Source organism: Orbicella franksi, chromosome 7 (assembly GCF_964199315.1).
Source record: "Orbicella franksi chromosome 7, jaOrbFran1.1, whole genome shotgun sequence".
Lineage (NCBI taxonomy): Eukaryota > Metazoa > Cnidaria > Anthozoa > Scleractinia > Merulinidae > Orbicella > Orbicella franksi.
Genome location: NC_138151.1, coordinates 20,589,913 through 20,607,313, shown reverse-complemented (window position 1 = coordinate 20,607,313; position 17,401 = coordinate 20,589,913). Strand labels below are relative to the sequence as shown.

General features: G+C 37.6%; 1 long non-coding RNA gene across 1 annotated transcript; it reads left to right on the top strand.

The window, feature by feature from the left end:
• Positions 1-4,145: 4,145 nt before the first annotated feature.
• LOC145492571 (uncharacterized) lies at positions 4,146-11,372 on the top strand. Its single transcript, XR_014050029.1, has 3 exons — positions 4,146-6,426; positions 6,812-6,933; positions 9,857-11,372. It is a non-coding gene; the product is annotated as an uncharacterized LOC145492571 (long non-coding RNA).
• The last annotated feature ends 6,029 nt before the right edge of the window (positions 11,373-17,401 follow it).

The window sequence follows — 17,401 nt, the reverse complement described above, 5'->3', positions numbered from 1 at the left end:
GATACAATGGAGCAGGTTAGAAGAGAGGAGAGGGGCAGCTTCACTGCAGGGCCATCAACACAACCAACGAATTGAAAGATTGTGGAGGGATGTTTCTGTTGTGCTTCCCACTTGTACTTTTACACTTTTTGTAGTATTGAATTGTCAGGCATCCTGGACACTGATAATTCAGTGCATCTTTCCACCTTACACTTAGTTTTTCAACCAAGGATAAACCTTGCTCTTTGCCAGTTCACTGAAGCTTTCAACCACCAAAATGCAAGAACAGAAAAAAAAACTGGTTGCCATACCAAATGTGGCTTAATCATATGATGCAGCCTGAAAACCCCCTTTCAAATGGAAAGTCATATGATTTTGAATACTATGGTGATGTTCCTGATGGTCCAACTCCATTGGACAGTGATAACAATGTTGTAGTTGAAGAAATTGACCTGGGACAACATGATTCAGTGCAGTCATTTGTATTGGAAGGGCTAGATCCCTTAAGATAATCAAGTCAAATGGGAGTTGACATCTTCCAAGAGGCTCTAGAACTAGTGACAGTTAAACTTGAGCAACTGACAATTGCATAATACTACATGTGTGTGGGCTGGGTAAAGGAGATTATGGCCCTTAAAGTATTTTTGCAACTCAATTCACAACAGAAAACCTCACCCTGTATCAAGTAAATTATTTTCTCATCTTCCTTTTCATTGATATACAAAACTCAGAAACTGCTTGAATTCCAGAATGCCTAACTTCTAGCAACACAACTAAACTGAAGAGAAATCAGGGCATTTGATAATTGCCATGTGCACTACTCTGCCTTGTAGATTTTTCAGGTGCTTATCAAAACAGATGTTAAAATGTTGCAAGGTTAATTTGCTATCTTATTTTCAAAAGTACCCAGGACACAAGACTAACCTCTTGGTGCACTGGCGTAATGGCTACTAACAGGACTCATGTCACTAGCCAAAACTAACTTTGCACCAGCCAGCCTTTTTCATACACAGCTTCACTGACTTTTTTATAAGAGTGGTCAGTCTTGGACATTTCTTGTTGCATCTAAAATGTTAATAATAATCACTAAGAAAATTTCACTCCCACAAACACGAATCCTGCTTTTCTTGAATATGCTTATGTTCAATCTCTGATGTACTTTTACCAGTGCTGCCATTTTCTTTTATCTCCCTTTAATAGTTAAATATTTATCATATGCTTATTAAGGCAATTATTTCCTTGAAATCCACGCATAGTTTCCCTGTTTTCATTAGTTTCTATTCTCTTTAGTTTTACTTTGTCAGGATAATTCTCAATTTTGTTTTCATCCAGTAGACCAGTACTCCATTCCATCATGATTGTCACAATGGCTAGTGAAAGTGCAAAATCTACTATTCAAAACTAAAATGTGTGGCTAGTTGGCAGTAGTGTTAGCCTTGAGCCCTGGGTACCCAATATTCACAACAAATTGGTGCCATGTTTGTCATAGAATATCAAGAAAAACATCGTTTTTAGGAAAGAAGTACCACATGTGGGTTAAATAATGCAAAACATGAGACAACAACATTGAAAAACTTAAAACACATCCCAATGTTCAATGATTGCTGTCTTGTAAAATGTAAAGGTTCTTATTTCAAAAATAACTTAAAGCCAGGTTTACACAAGCAGTTTTTGTGAGAAACATGTTTGACTGTGCACAAGGCACAGCAAAAATTTTGTTTACAGTTCAAAGTTTAGTGTGCCAGTAATGATTGGACAGCAGAAATATGCTCAATACCAAAGTCCAATGTGTAGCAAAATTTGCCACAGTTTATGTTATTTGCCACAAAAAGCTAGCACACACAGCTTTTTAATAAACAAATATGTTTGTCACATAAAAATTGGTTAACTTACATCTACAAAAGCGGCAGTAATGGAATCTAAATTTTCCGTGTCCCTTGTGTCTCGGTTGTAGCAATGTCTCATTTACCTAAGCAGACTAATGCTTTGATCAAGGACTTCGGCGTGCGCTTCTGCAACTTCGGAGTCAAAATTCTCAAAAATTATTTCCGTTTTATCCAAGATGTCTGCAAGAAACTTAGGAAACTCAACTTCTAAATCTACAATCCCGGCCAAAAGTAGTTGGGACACTTGAGCTGTATCATGTATCCCCCTTCCCCCCTAATCAATGTTGGAAAATATCGCGTTTTCTCCAACAAAAAAGGGAAAAATCGCCTGATTATCAACATTGAAAGTGGGGGGGAGGGGAGAACTTGCTTCGTGTCCCAAGTCTTTTGTCTGGGATTGTAGTTCTTCTTTGTCCGCCATGTTTTCAGTGCTCTCTAGAGCTCAGTTACTCTCGTTCCTGTTGGCCACGCTCGGCCCAGGAAGATTGTATCAATATTTGAGGTATTGGATTGAATCAATATGGATTGAATCAATATTTGAGGTATTGGATTGAATCAATATTTCAGGTATTGGATTGCATCAATATTCGAGGTATTGGATTGAATCAATATTCCAGGTATTGGATTGAATCAATATTTTAGGTAATGGATTGAATCAATATTCCAGGTATTGGATTGAATCAATATTTTAGGTATTGGATTGAATCAATATTTTAGGTATTGGATTGAATCAATATTCCAGGTATTGGATTGAATCGTGAAAATTAAAAGATCGAATTGAACCAAAAATTTTATTTACCATTGGATTGAATGCCTTTTTCTATCTTTAAATAAAACCGTTATTTAAAGGATTAAACATATATTGCAAGGATTAAATTTTGCTACAAACGGCTTGCCATAATGTGGTCTCCAACGTAATAGGAAAACATTGCCCTGTATTTGTATTCCTTGTTTTTTTCGCCTGATTTGCAAAACAAAGTGGAAAGTTTACTCGCTCAAAGACGGGATCTGGAAATGAATTTCTTCAACTACGTTGTGACGTAAGCTTGCATTTGCATTATTTTGGCGCGCAAGACAACGTCAAGCTTTCGATCAGACAAGTTGAAACCTCACCTGTTGCATGAAGTCCGCTTATTTGACACATATTTGCGCCCGCCTGGCGGTGAAAGGACTTCATTAAGTCCGGAAACCCGTAAGTCACTAGCATATCTCAAAGAAGCGAGATGTGTTCCTGTTCCAAGATCGCTAAGCCATCGAAGGCACACTGAAGCCAGGCGAGGAGTTTGAAAGCACGTCTCATGCAAAAAAACGAGTCGATGGCGAGAAGTGGCCCATTTGCTAAATGTGTCTGTGCAGAACGTTCGGAAATAAAGAAGTGCTTTTAGACTCTTAAAAAATCTGTTTAGTCGGCCCGTAGGCCTAGCCTTGCCGTGTTGAAGTTGCTCAGGGATATCCCATAATAGCGGAGCTCCGGCGGCCCGAAGGGCCGCCAAGCGGAGCCCCATACTCATATTATGGGAAAGAAAAGGAAACCCATGAATGAATTTTCTCATGGTTTTCATGGCTAGCGGTATTGCTCGTGGGCGCGTACGCACGATGACGACGACGGCGACGGCGACGGCGGAGTTGCCCAACATGGCAGCCATACTCCAGCTAATAGGTCGACAGAGACATGCACCCTCGGTCTCTAGCAGAAGAATGCCATTTTTCTTGGCGGAATTTTTAGAGAAAAGAAAACGCATTTCTATTTGTTATGTCGACAAACGATAGCGGAGGTTGATCTAATGTTTTTAAGATAGGGTTGCACTGAAGGAATTAAAAAGAAAGCAAGAAGAAGTAGCGAAGAAGATCGCGAAAAAGAGCGGGCCAGCGCTGGGGAAGGAGGCGATACAGTACTGAACAATGCCGTGAATTATAGCGAGTCAAGGGCTAGAGAAAGGAAGTGAAATAATACCGAACAATGCCGTTAACCAAAGCTAACGAGGGCCATGGATAGGATGTGAAAGTATTCAGAGGACTGCAGTGCCAAGTTTTTAAAATTCGCGCGTTTGACGCTGTGCAGCCGTGCAAGAAAAGTCACATGATTTGGTCAGGTGATGAACAAGAGAAATCAAACATGTCCGAGTGTCACAAAACAGTAAACACAGCGGGAAAAAGTGGTTGATTCGTTGATCTATCGAAAAGGTTAGTTCAGTTCAGTCTTCACAACTTTTGCTGCAAGTTTCTGCCTGGAAGATTTACACTGGTCGAACTGATATTGCCAACTTGCGGTAAGTGACTTTTGTTGTTGCGTTTGCTATCAAAATTAACAAGTTGCCTCGGCGATATAAGCTTATTTTCAATTGGAATCCTTTGAAAGTCTTCCTTATTTGAAACCATGCTGTGAGACAATTTATAAATTGCATCGTTTTAATTTCTCTCATCTCTAAACAATAGCAAGTGAATCGCTTTGTGGAGGTTGTTGTAAGTTGTAAACAAATTAAGCTTTCTGTCGATTTTCGTCGTCAACCTAAGCTTATAACCTCACGTCTAAAAATAAGCTTAACCAAAACCGTATTTGTAAACACGGCCGGGCGAGTTTTGAAGTTTTCTCTGTGTTAGTTGGCACAGCCGCCTCGTAGACTGCTATAATTTCTTCTTCTGTTGTTGAAAACCAAGAAAGGTGTACAAACCATTTTAAGCCGAAGCGAACAGGATTTGCTAAATTTACTTTCAACGTTCCTATGTGAAGATTTGCATATTGTGATTACAAAGTATGGAGATTTCCTCGTTTTGTTAGTTCAATTTATTCGGTTTGGCGAAATGCTTGGGTGAATTTCCAGGTTAATTTGGTTGAAGACTGGCAAAGCTACCGCCGATAAAATGACTGCAAAGCTAAATTAAGCCGTCGGCAAAAATGCACACTGTAATATTCAAATTTAAGCGTGAATAATTATTAAACTTTTAACACTGCAAGGTTAAACGAATTTTCTTTATCCTCTCTTTCATTCGGTTACCTTTCACTGAGAAGGGATTTGCTTTTGATACTCAGATGAAGTGATATGCATAATTATTGTGTTTATAATGTAGATTTCCTCGTTTTATTTTGTTGTCTGTCCAATTAGTTCGGTTTGGTGAAATGCTTATATAGTCCAAATGTCGAGTAGACGATTGTGTATGTAAATCCTGTGTGCAAATAAAGCTCTACTTTCATTTTGATTTACTATTTCATTTTATTAGTGCCACTGCTTTTGGCTGGGGGTACATGGGTTATTCCCCAAATATGCAGTATTTACACTTAATATGGAAATGTTCCACAAAAGTGAGATAGTACTAATGGAAAAAAAAAATGCGAAGAGCTTTACTTGGTAAATTGAACAGTGTAAATGACATTAACATACTTAGAAAAAATTTAGGGCGTAGAAGTTCTTGCCCTGACCATTTCTCGGTAATAGAAATAAGTTTTACATACATACATACATACACAATTTAGTTGGTGAGAGCACTCTCCTCTCTCCACACACACACTCTCTCTCTCTGCTCTTTTCTTCACACTAATTTTGTTATTAACTACATTGTAACTCATTAACCGAATGTCACTCACTGTTTTCTTTGTTGTGCATGCATACTTTTTTGCTCGTCGAAGAGAGTTTCAGTTTCTTCCTGGCTGTTTCCTTTGTCCTGTCCAGTACCTATTCCTTTGTAATATAACTTTGTGAATTCTCTATTCTCCTTAAATTTTATCTTGTCAGGGTGATAGAATGCACTCTCAGAGTGTTCAATCATTGTTTTCAGTCACTACAATTTTCAGGAAAAAAGCAATAGTTTTCTTAATTTCCTTTTACTCTGTGTTAGGACCTTTTAGCATGCTCGTAATTGACCCATGGGCATAATTTTGAATAAAGTAAAGAATTAGATCTGTTTTAGTGTTAAGTATTTTTAAATTATTATGAATTACATGTAGGCATTTCTTTTTAGTTTTTAGTTTTTATTTTAGCTGCATGTGATGTTCTATGATTTTACCGACATATACCATGTAAATGTAAATAATGCACTAGAATTAGCCAATCAGAGTGTGCATTGTATCAGCTTTAAACACAAACCATATGTAATAAATGTATGTAAATGATATTTTTTATGACAGGGAACTGGACAGGGCAAGAACTTCTCTTTCGTTTGTAAATTTATATATTCATTCCTCTCATTGCTGTCAAAATGTCTTAGGAACCTTCATTTTTGATTGTCCATTATTTTACACCATACCTAGCACAGAAGCTCACAAAATCCTAACTAATAACCAACATGTGTGTATCTCTGGCCTTTGCTGTGTACTACATGTATATTCTGTTATCCTGCCTTAACTGCTAGAAACAATTTTGACAGAGCTGTTTCAACAGTTTCACTTAAATTAATTCCCAGTAACAGCGCTACATGTGGCAGTGTTATTGGGTATGAACTTTATGGAGGGTTTAAATTTTTATTTTTTTATGATTACAGGAGACAACAAAATATACATGTGTATACATAACCTGATGTTGGTGTTGGTTGCGAATCGTAGTTCATAATAGTCATCCTATTACAGGTAAGGGGGAAAAGTTCACAAAGTTTAGAACATCTCTTCCCCCAGCACACCTTCTGTCCACAGGTACAATTATTGAGAGGTTATATATATACACGAAGAGTAATGTAAAGTTATAAACTTAACATTAAAATCTGACATTTGAATGCCTCCTTTGCTAAAATTAGTCACGATTTAATTGTTATCACTCCCTGTGAATTCATAGAGATTTCAGAGGCAAATTATCACCTAATGTGGAAGTCCTGTCTTCAAGTTAGGGAAAATGACACAAAAAAAGTTACAGTGAAAGTAAAGAGAATTGTGAATGTTGATGTGGTGTACTTTGTACATCATGTAAAGGTATTTGGTGAGTGCCAAAGGCATAACATTTCATGCATTGCTTTTTCAGGACAAATTATATAACAGTGATGTTTTAAGGTGTGATCACAAAAATAATGAGTACATTGTCCAGGCAGTATCAGTTTATGGAAGGCATATGCAGACAGTAAGAGGAACTGTAAGCATTACTGGGTAAGTTTGTTTTATGCTTTTGACTTCTTGTACTTGGATTTTGTGTCATTTCATCACAAGAATAGGTGATGAAAGATGCAATAGTTGTTGCAGTTTATTTTTGAAGGCAAACTTATAAGTCTGCCTATGCTGGATAACAGCCATGTGTAAACTGAATGTAAAGCAAACACTCTGTTAAAGGTGGGGCAACCCTAAAACCCAGAAACTGGAAGCCGGAATCCAGAACGAAAAACTGGAATCCAGTAACCGGAAACCAGAATCCACAAATCAAAGAAAACAAGTTCTTCAAATACTCGAAAATAATTGTTTTGCTTAGGTTTTTGCCTGTAAAAAATAAGCGGCCAAGTAAAAAGGACCTCAAACTGACACAAAAATTCCCCATCTGTTGAAATTTGTGTAACCGTTATTTCTAGGTAAGTCTGCATGCGAGCCAAGTGGCCCATCAGGCCGGAGCTTATCCCGGTTTCTGTAGCATGAAGCAACTAGGAGTATTTCTACTCCCCCCTGGATGGGATGCTAGTCCATCGCAGGGTTACCCCCAGCATTAAGCTCGCCAGTACCCATTTATACACCTGGGTGGAGAGAGGCACTGTGAGAGTAAAGTGTCTTGCCCAAGAACACAACACGATGTCCCCCGCCAGGGCTCGAACCCGGGCCGCTCGATCTGGAGACAAGCGCACTAACCATGAGGCCACCGCGCGTGAGGGCTATAATAATTATGAGAAATCTTAGTAAAGTGCATCATAATTTAATTCCAAGCACCCTGAGAGCGTCTAAAATAAGCTTGCTGGCAATTAACTGCATGGCCATGGGCCAAGCGTGGTTCATGTTCTACCAGTGTTTTTTTTTTTTTTTTTTTTTTTTTTTGTGGTCGGTGACCAGACCCAAACTTCCTCTCAGCCAAATTTTGAATCACGCAACCTGTGATGTTTCTTCGCCATAAGCTGTTGAAATGTTAATACAAGGACAATGTTACGGATATTGTTTTCTTTATTTGTGTATAATATATATTTTCTTCTGGTTTTATCGAAGCGTTGGATTCAAAGGGAAATAAATACGCTAAAAACGCTAAAAAAGGGTATTACGTCAGCCATGGAATGCGCTGACGTTGCAGCTTTGATTTTCGCTACGTGACAAATACACTGTAAGATCCTGTTTACTTTGCAAGTTTATTTCGCCAGAAGCGATGGTCATTAATTTATGTGCAATTTTGTGAGTATTTCTTGTGGGTTTCGGCAAATGAAGCGAATTCTTTGGCTGTTTCATCGCAGCGAGTTAAGAGATTTGAAGAAAAATTAAGTATTTGCCGAGGTAAACAAGAGCTTGCCAGAACTTGCAATGTTTAAGTCAGTGATAGGAGAAACCACAACCGTTCCAAAATTAGCTGTGGATAACGTAAACCCCCCTGATTGTGTGACTTGCGTGACTACTTCAAAGCGCAAGCAAATTAAATTTTGACGTTTCAGGAAGAAAGCTGTTTATTAAAAGCATTATTAATAGCGTGACACTCGTTTCCTTTTGTATCATTCATGGGCATGTCCCGAGCGAACTTCCAGATTAAGACCATTACATCATCATAGATTTTGCAAAGGCTAAGACTGATGGTACAAGAAGGTATGACACAGTTTGTGTTGATCAAGTGATGTGTTTACAGTAATCAATGAATCATCAAGGACTGCTTTGGAATGTGCACTGTGTTGTGACTGTAGTATTAACAAAACAGTTAAATTTTAAAAGCGCGGTTATAAGATTTAAAAGATCTTCTTGCCATTTTGTTTAATAAACGATCTGCAATTTACCAGAGGTATAAATTTACCCTTCATGTCTAGTAGATACTGAACAAGATAGAAAATGTCATAGAGAACAGGATGTCTGTCAGTGGCAGCCCCCTGTACATTGACGGTCACGGCCCCCACTTTCAAAGTTCAAAGGCTAACCTGGCTCATCTTAATATAATATTTGATTTGTCCAACAGATACCAAACTAGTTCTGGATCAACATTATTTCCACACTGATACTGTGACAAATCAGCATTTCATATTCTTGGCGGCCATCATATTAAAACAATTTATAGAAATGTTGCACACTTACTTCCGTCTGCTTCTCACTTGCTAACAGATCGGACCACATGTTGTTAAAAGATGCTTAAAGACTGCCAGAAACTCACTACAATAGCTTGTTGTTATTGTGCTACTCACCAGTCCTCTCATAGCAATTTGATCTAGGCAAGAACTGCACTCTCACCAGGGCCAGGTTGAACAAAAGATGGGTAACTAAGCCTTTGAGCAGGCTCTTGTGTTTGGGCCGGGGACATGAGTGGCAAGCTGCATGAAGGCACTCGCTGACATGCCAATGCAGAAAAACACTAGACACTTATTTAGCCTGCTCAGGCACTAGAGACAGATAGTAGAGCCTGCTCGCAGGCTATGAGTAACTCTATCCACCTGAAAAATCACTAACCCTGACTGGAAGGTGATTACCCAATGGATAGCTTTATCCAGCTTTTGAACAATTGGGCCAGATGTATAGCTAAGGGTTGTTCAGAACTAGTCAAAAATTTTTTAGCAATTACAGTTTGTAGCTGAAGTAAAGCCAAGAAAGTAAATAACAGCAAAATAGTTTTTCCCCATATTTATTTATTAGACATTGCTGAAGTGAATTATTTCTATCATCATTCATAATATCTGGATTCAGGATGCTAGTTTCCAGTTCCGGATTCTGGTTTCCGGATTCAGTTTTTCAGGGTTGTCCTTAATGATGTATGTGCATGTTAATCTTGAATAATCTGAAATTTCAGAGAGGTTAAAAATATCATATCATATCTGTGATGGTTCTGTATCTGTTGGTGTGCAACGATCTATACCAATATTTCAACGTAATAATGTACAGTGTATATTAATTAACCAAATTATGCTGTTTTTAGTTGACCAATGCTACTATTGTAATGTGATGCCGAAGCCCACAAATTGACAAACATGCCCAGTGTCAACTTGTCAAATACATGAAGTGGCCAGACAGTTTAGATTACAAAATTTTCTGAAAGTTGGAATTACCAGGTAAGATATTTCTTAAACATTATTTTGTAATTAATGATTTCTCAGACATTGTTTTCTTCAAGAAAAGATTCATACCCCACATGGAGGTTTTTTTCTCTATTAGAGCTCTATCTTCCTGATACTTTAATTTGGAATTTTTGAAGACTGGCCATGAATGGGTGTTGGGTGTGAATATCTTCTGGTACTGCACATTCAGATTTACATGTAGTAAGCAAGAACATCAGTATTTATCCTGACAAACTCTGATTTTCTTTTGGAAGCTGAACTCATATGCAGTTGTCCAGTTATATGTACAACCAAACAGCCTGGATGGCCCTTTGATTGGGACTGGGCACATTGTTGTAACTTGCAATGTTCCAGTTTCTTGTTTAAAGCAAATTGCATTTGATCTCAAAAGCAAGTCGCCAATTTCATTTCAGTTATTAAGTTTTCTTTGCATCTCAGGGCAGAGCCTGCCACTGTGAAAGTTGGGGTACCAGCCCGGGGCAGGTACTTTGGGAATTTCTGGGTGGGGATGTGCCACTTGGACCCTGGAACCCTTAGCCTATACCAGAGCTAGTTCAGCTGAATTTTGCTACCCTATACTAGAGTAAACTCCCCAAATCCCCCCATCTATCGACACTGTTGAGGCTGATTTGCGTAAATTTAAACTTGCTGATTTGATTTTTTTATATTTTTGAGTGGCAATTCCTGGTTTCCTTAGTCTAGATAAAATCTTCAATCAACTAGTCAATTTTGTGAAAAATGATACCCTATTCTAGACCCAAACACTCTGATTTATATACCCTATCCTAGAGTAAACTGCTTGAAAACCATACCTTTCACAGCGGCACAGACCTATATAGCCCATATATGGCAGTGCTGCCCCCAGGGGTACCAGCCCCTAGCATTTGATTCACTAACACTCAGTAAACAACTAACAATGAAGTACACTGTATATCAAAGAAAGGAATGTCATCTGTTAGTGTGTAAAGATTATAATAAATTATAATCAATATGTTTTTATCTGAATAACAGTGGTGTTCAAGTAGCAGCTACAGTATGATTACATGTCTGTTCCTGTCATTCAATATATGAACAGTTTACACATGGGCAGCCTGTATTAAGACATCAAAGATTTTCAAAGCAACCGTGGCCTGGTGAGATATTTCTGAAGAAATATAAATTTAAAGTCCTTATGATTGCTTATAGGCATTGATTTTTATTGTAAACAATATCTTACTGAGTGAATTTTTCTTGTGTACTAATTGTTGTAGAACACAGAGATCACTACAAGTATGACAGAGATATTAAAGTGTGAAAAGTTCTATAAACAAATGCATGCAGGAACAAATTAATTTATGATGGATGCAGCTTCTGAGAGATCCCCAATGTTAATGGAACATACACTGTACATACATGCAAAAGAGTTCAATAATTAACCGCGCGGCCATGGGCCGAGCGCGGTTCTAGGTTTACCCGTGGTTTATTATTATTATTTTTTTTTGTCGGTGACCAGACGCAGACCTCCGCTCGGCCAAATTCCGAGTCACGCAACGTGTGATGTTTTTTCCGCCAGAAGCTGTTAAAACATTAATACACGGATAATTTTACGGATATTGTTTCCTTTGTTGTGGGTAAAATATATTTTCTTTTGGTTTTATCGAAGCGTTGGATTCAAAGGGAATAATAAATACGCTAAAAAAAGGTATTACGTCAGCCATGGAATGCGTTGACGTTGCAGCTTTCACTTTCGCTACGTGACTAATAAGATCGTGTTTACTTTGGAAGTTTATTTCGCCAGAAGCGACGGTCATCAATTTATTTGCAAGTTTGCGAGTATTTCTTGTGGTTTTAGGCAAATGAAGTAAATTCTTTGGCTCTTTCATCGCAACGAGTTCATAGATCGGAAGGAAAATGAAATATTTGCAAGCCAAGCAAAGAACATGTCAGGACATGCAATGATTACGTCACTGGTAGGGAAATAACCACCGTACTAAAGATAGCCGTCGATAACGCAATTCTTGAATAATGTGACTCGTGTGACTTCTTTGCTAGCCCTTTACTCAAGGAAAAAATTAAATTTAAACTTGACTTTTAAGAAAGAAAGCTGTTGTTAATAGTGTTCGTATCTTCATGCCCATACATATCCCAAAGAAAGTTCCAGATTAACACTATTACATCATCGGAGATTTCGCAACGGCTACGACTGATAGTGCAAGAGTACAGTCTGTGTTGATCAAGTGATGTGATGTCTACAGTAATCAATGAATCATCAAGGATTGCTTTCGAATGTGCACTGCGTTGCGACTGTAGTGCTAAGAAAACAGTTAAATTTTAAAAGCGCGGTTTTAAGATCTAACAGATCTTCTTGTTTATTACTTAAGATTGCAATGATTTGTTTGGTTTCTCTGTATTTACAGACAACTTGATGGGATTATAATTTCTGCACCAAGGTCATTGAATAAACTGACTTAGAAGTTGAGTTCTGCAACCCATCCTGTGTGTTGTAGTACCATGGCTGCAACATTGTGACAGATACACTGTATTACGTTATTAGAAACACATATATTAACTAATTATTTAAGATGCCTGTTAAATTAATCAGTTTTTCTTAGAGATAATTTACTCATGGTTTATTTAAATAATTGCTTTTTTGGCTCTAAAATGATATTTATCGTGTTTGTAAATCAATTTTGTGATAATCTGCATTGGACATGGCATAAATTAATATTTTGCCAACACGAAATGGAGACAGACAGCCTTGCCATTCGCAACGTCCAGTAAGGCTAATTTGTTTCCTACTGTTGTACAAATAGTGTTCTCTTGTTTATAAATTATTTCAATCTGTTGTTTAAATGATTGCCTCATAACCCCTATGTCCAGTTTGGTGCATGTAGGATATTGATGTATTGTTTATCCATTTTGCTGTAAATTATCTTAATTGATGTGTCAATCAAAATATATCTTGGGTATGCTGGGCTCCTCTGACAAATGTACCTATGCCTCATAACCTTTGAGTGCATTTGGTTGTGTAGTGCAGACAAAATGCATGTACATAATATAACTTACTCTTCGCTTGCTTATAATTCTTGGTATAATTTAATCATAGCAAAATTAATTAATGGAACCCAATAACAGCTCCTATAGTCCACAATCTCAGTCAAGAAGAAGAACGAATCACATTGAAATTGAATAATAAAATTGTTATGAGAAGCCTATGCAAGTATTCATGATCAGCAAAAAAAATATCATAATTACCATTCATGCAAGAGTGATTTTGCTTATTGCAAACCCTTTCAGCAGGAGGAGACTCCAGACAAAAGTGAAGATGGCTAAATGTATCTTTGGGGACAAGTTAGAAAACAAAACTTTCCAACTTTTCACATATGTATACTATTTTGGTATTTTTGTGAGATTTCATTTGATAGAGATTTAGGGACTGAGTATTGTAACCACTGCATTTCAATCAGTCCCCACACCAAAAAAAATGTTTAAACTTCTTTTGTGTGGGAGTCCCCATGTTAATTAAGAAAGAATATAATGATTAATATAACAATGTCTTGTCTTTCTGAATAAGGTAGGAAAGAACAGGAAATGCCACCAAAAAGCACAGAAGACAGTTCTGTTATGTGATCAAGATTTTTGGTGGCTTCCCAGAAATCCTTGAAATCATGGCTCTATATTTCAGAATCACACGATCTTACACCTCGATCTGCTGATGTGATCCTATTTCCGGCTGAAACTATTAAATAGTTCGCAATTTACCTCACATACATGTTCGATTATTTTATTAGTAACAGCATTCCAAAAAGTAACTGAGGAGCTCCGCTTTTAGGTTCGGCTAAATCTATCTATTAATCTTTAATGTGTCTCGATAGGTCTTGTCAGTCGATCTCAGTCGGCAATGGAAAACGTGACAAACTTACATTTCGCTCAGCCAACGGAATATTAATTGAAACAGAATCGACGGAAAAGATATTTTTTCCACTGAGAAAAGTAATGTCTTACTTCATTTAGACAAAAATAGGCCTAAGCCCCGATTCTTTCTAAGAATAAATGGCCAATGTCTTCATGTAAGAGAAATGATTGATCCAAAGTCACGATTGTTGACCATTGTTGTGTTACAGTGTGACAGTTGACCTTTTGGGAACTGGGGCAAACAAACGCCAATCATATTGTGGACTAACGGCTTTCGATCGCTTGCCTTTATTATCATGGAATCCCAATGGAATGATTCGTTTGCGAGGTTAGAAGATGGCGAGAGAAAGAGACAACAGTGTAAGTCTTTTTTCTTTAAATATGCCATTCCTTTTGTGATATATTTTCCGTTTGTTTTCGGTTTTCTCGCTTAGATTCAGTTCAGTGTTTTCACAAATATACATGGTATTTAATTATCGCGGAGACGGAGCAATTTCAGATTGACTCAGCCGTTCAAGTACTGTAATTCGGAAAAATCGTCTTTCTTCGAATGTCAAGCGTTAATTCCTTGTGGCAACATTTCACGAAATATGTTTTATGAGGTATTTGTTGTTCGTCACGCAGTCAAAGTCATGGCAAGCATCGCTGTTATAGCACATTGCATTTCTAAACGTTTTGCATCATCGCAGTAGCACCTATGAAATGTCGCATTGCACTAGTGATTTTCACTTTTTTTTTTATTTTGAAAGAATGCAAACCGAACTCTTTTTTGTTCTAAACGAGTTTCATGTTTTCACTGAATGCAAAATGTTTCACTCTCAGAAGATAGGTAACCACCGCTAATAGACACTCGTCGTTGACTTTATTTAGATTCACGATCATGCTGTGTTTATGACATGAAGCGTTTTCTTGTTTTATTATTTTCCCTAGGCTAGCACCAAAACAGAACTCACCCTAGCACAAAGTGTTTAGAGACTCTAACCTTAAGCCCTAGCCCTAGCCCTAGCCGTAACCCTAAACCCTAGCGCTAAAACGGTAACCCTAACACTAAATGCTAACCCTAGGCCAAGGGTTAGGGTTTGTTTTAAGGTCTAACGCTAGCCGTGGGGTTATATTACCTTTACTGTAACTGTCAAGTTATAGGCTCATCTTTCTTTAAGGCCCATGTTCATCCATTTCGTTTTGCGGCCCTGTATCATTGTTTGAAGTCACCGTTGTCCTAATGTTTCTTTTTTTTTTTTTTTTTTTTTTTTCTCCGAGGACAAAACGCAAACCAGCTAAAAAAATGTACAGGGCTATGCTCTTCTACTCAATTGAAGACGACACGCAAAAATTTGGACGCTTTTGAACAAAAAATCATTTTTCACCTGAAAAGGTCACTTAAGTCATTCTTGCACCAAGCCATTCAATTATTAATTCCCCGTTGCTCTTCAATTATTTTTCTTATTTACACTCCAATGTTAAACTAACTGATGTTGTTATCACAGTGAGAGCTAAGAAGAAGAATTTCTGCGTTGTCATGAATATGTACATTTGTGTCAATGTTGCTGGACTAAAGCAGTGGATTGGGATAGAAGGGGTGTAGAGAGGCTATCGTTGTCCATTAAAGTAGTACTGATTCTCCTATTTTGTTCCTAATTTTTGAAAGAAAGTTCCTATTTTACAATAGTGTGCTTCCTATTTTCCTATTTTTCTGAAAAACCATGCAGCTGGACACCCTGCAATAACTGAGGAGAATGTGCTGCCTTTGTAATTACACATGCAAATGGTTAGACGCTCAAGTCTTCTTGGTTGAGGACTATAAACCGTAGGCCCAGTCTCCTGCATCTTCAGTGTTACATGGTTTAATAGCAGGGGACATTAAAGAACCCACACACTTATGGCAATGAGTAGGGCACAAAGTTCCCGGTGTTGTGGTCTGGCCTTGTCTTACGGGTTGGTGCTTTACATGGGGTTAACCTCATTGCACCTTTAACCCTTGGACAGAATTGTCCAAGAAAAATTACCATGGCATTTGCAAAGATTGGTTTCCTTACAAATTAGTTTAATATTCCCCCCAGTGCCAGTATTTGCACTTACAGGAACTGCTACAAGAGACACAAAGTGTGAAATAATCATGGGGCTATCGAATCCAGTGGTCATTCAATGTAATCCAAGCAGGGAAAATAAATTTTATGCTAAACATGTTAGTGCAGTCAGGGGAGATAGCAAATAAGGTGAAATTTTAGACCCAATTGTCACTGAGCTGAAATTAAAAAAGCTAAATATGCCTCTTATCCAGATGTACGGGAACTTGGAGGCCATCTTGGACTGCTTTCTGTACTTTGCTAAAGAAAATGGGTTAACAGTAATACTTCACTGCTTTAGCTATTTTGTCAAAACTGTTTGTTTTTTAGCTTATATGATGCACAATACCCCAGACACAACAGGTAAAAAATTATAGTTGATGAACTGGTAAATGGTACATCAAGTCACAGGGATCTATTTGTGACTGTGGTATTTGGAATTTGATTGTAATAACATCTGTAGAATAATTCACATTAGGCTACCATATATCAATTATGAAAGAATACTGGAGAGAAGTTGAACAGACAGGCAGGGATGGACTACCAGCAAGGGGAGACATTTAATATAACTTGCCTGTGACATCTCAAAACCCTGCAAACGTGACCGGCCTAATGAGAACCTGTGTCCAATAGTTGTACCAAAACAATATTTTGATTTTCATTGTGATGTTCCCATCAATCAACACCCTGATCACATGCTGTGACTTTCACAGGGAACATTGTCAGTGTGAAAATTCTGAGCTAGGGCACTTTGGTTGGAGCACTCAGCTTTATGTTATGGCATTTCACACTGAGGGTATTCTGCCTTGTCAACTTCATATGGATTCACTAATTAGACAGCAGCACCAATGGCCTTGATCTATACTGGGGACTAATAGAAAGCTAAAGATGACATGTATTCATTAGAAATTACATATACAGATAAATATGCAGATGTCATTACATGTGTATTTAACATACACATGCATTAATTAATTTCACAACAAAGATTTTTCAGAATTTGTCATTAGATCATAACAAATTTCTTTCAATTCACGAGTAAAATAAACAACTCAACTTTAGCATGTTTAGAGGTGAACCTTTATCTTAAATTAGAAATTGGTACATTATTTAGAAATTGGTACATGTGAAAAATGGCAAAAATTTCCAGCCCATAATTTCAAAATCCCCATCCTGGGGAAGGTTATGTCAATCAAATCCACACCCCTAGCCTGCCCCTCTCCTGTTGGGCTTAACATAATTTGATAGCTGGATCAATAAACCAAAATAACAACCAATCAACCTGTACTTGCCAACTTCTGATGACAACATAACCAGGACTTCCATCCAGACTGGCTCAACAGATCTTCATGAAATGTTGGCTTCATTACCATTATAGTTTATTAACGAGAAACACAACGTGTGGCTAATATTAAAATCAAAAACTATTAATTTTGAACTCAATGG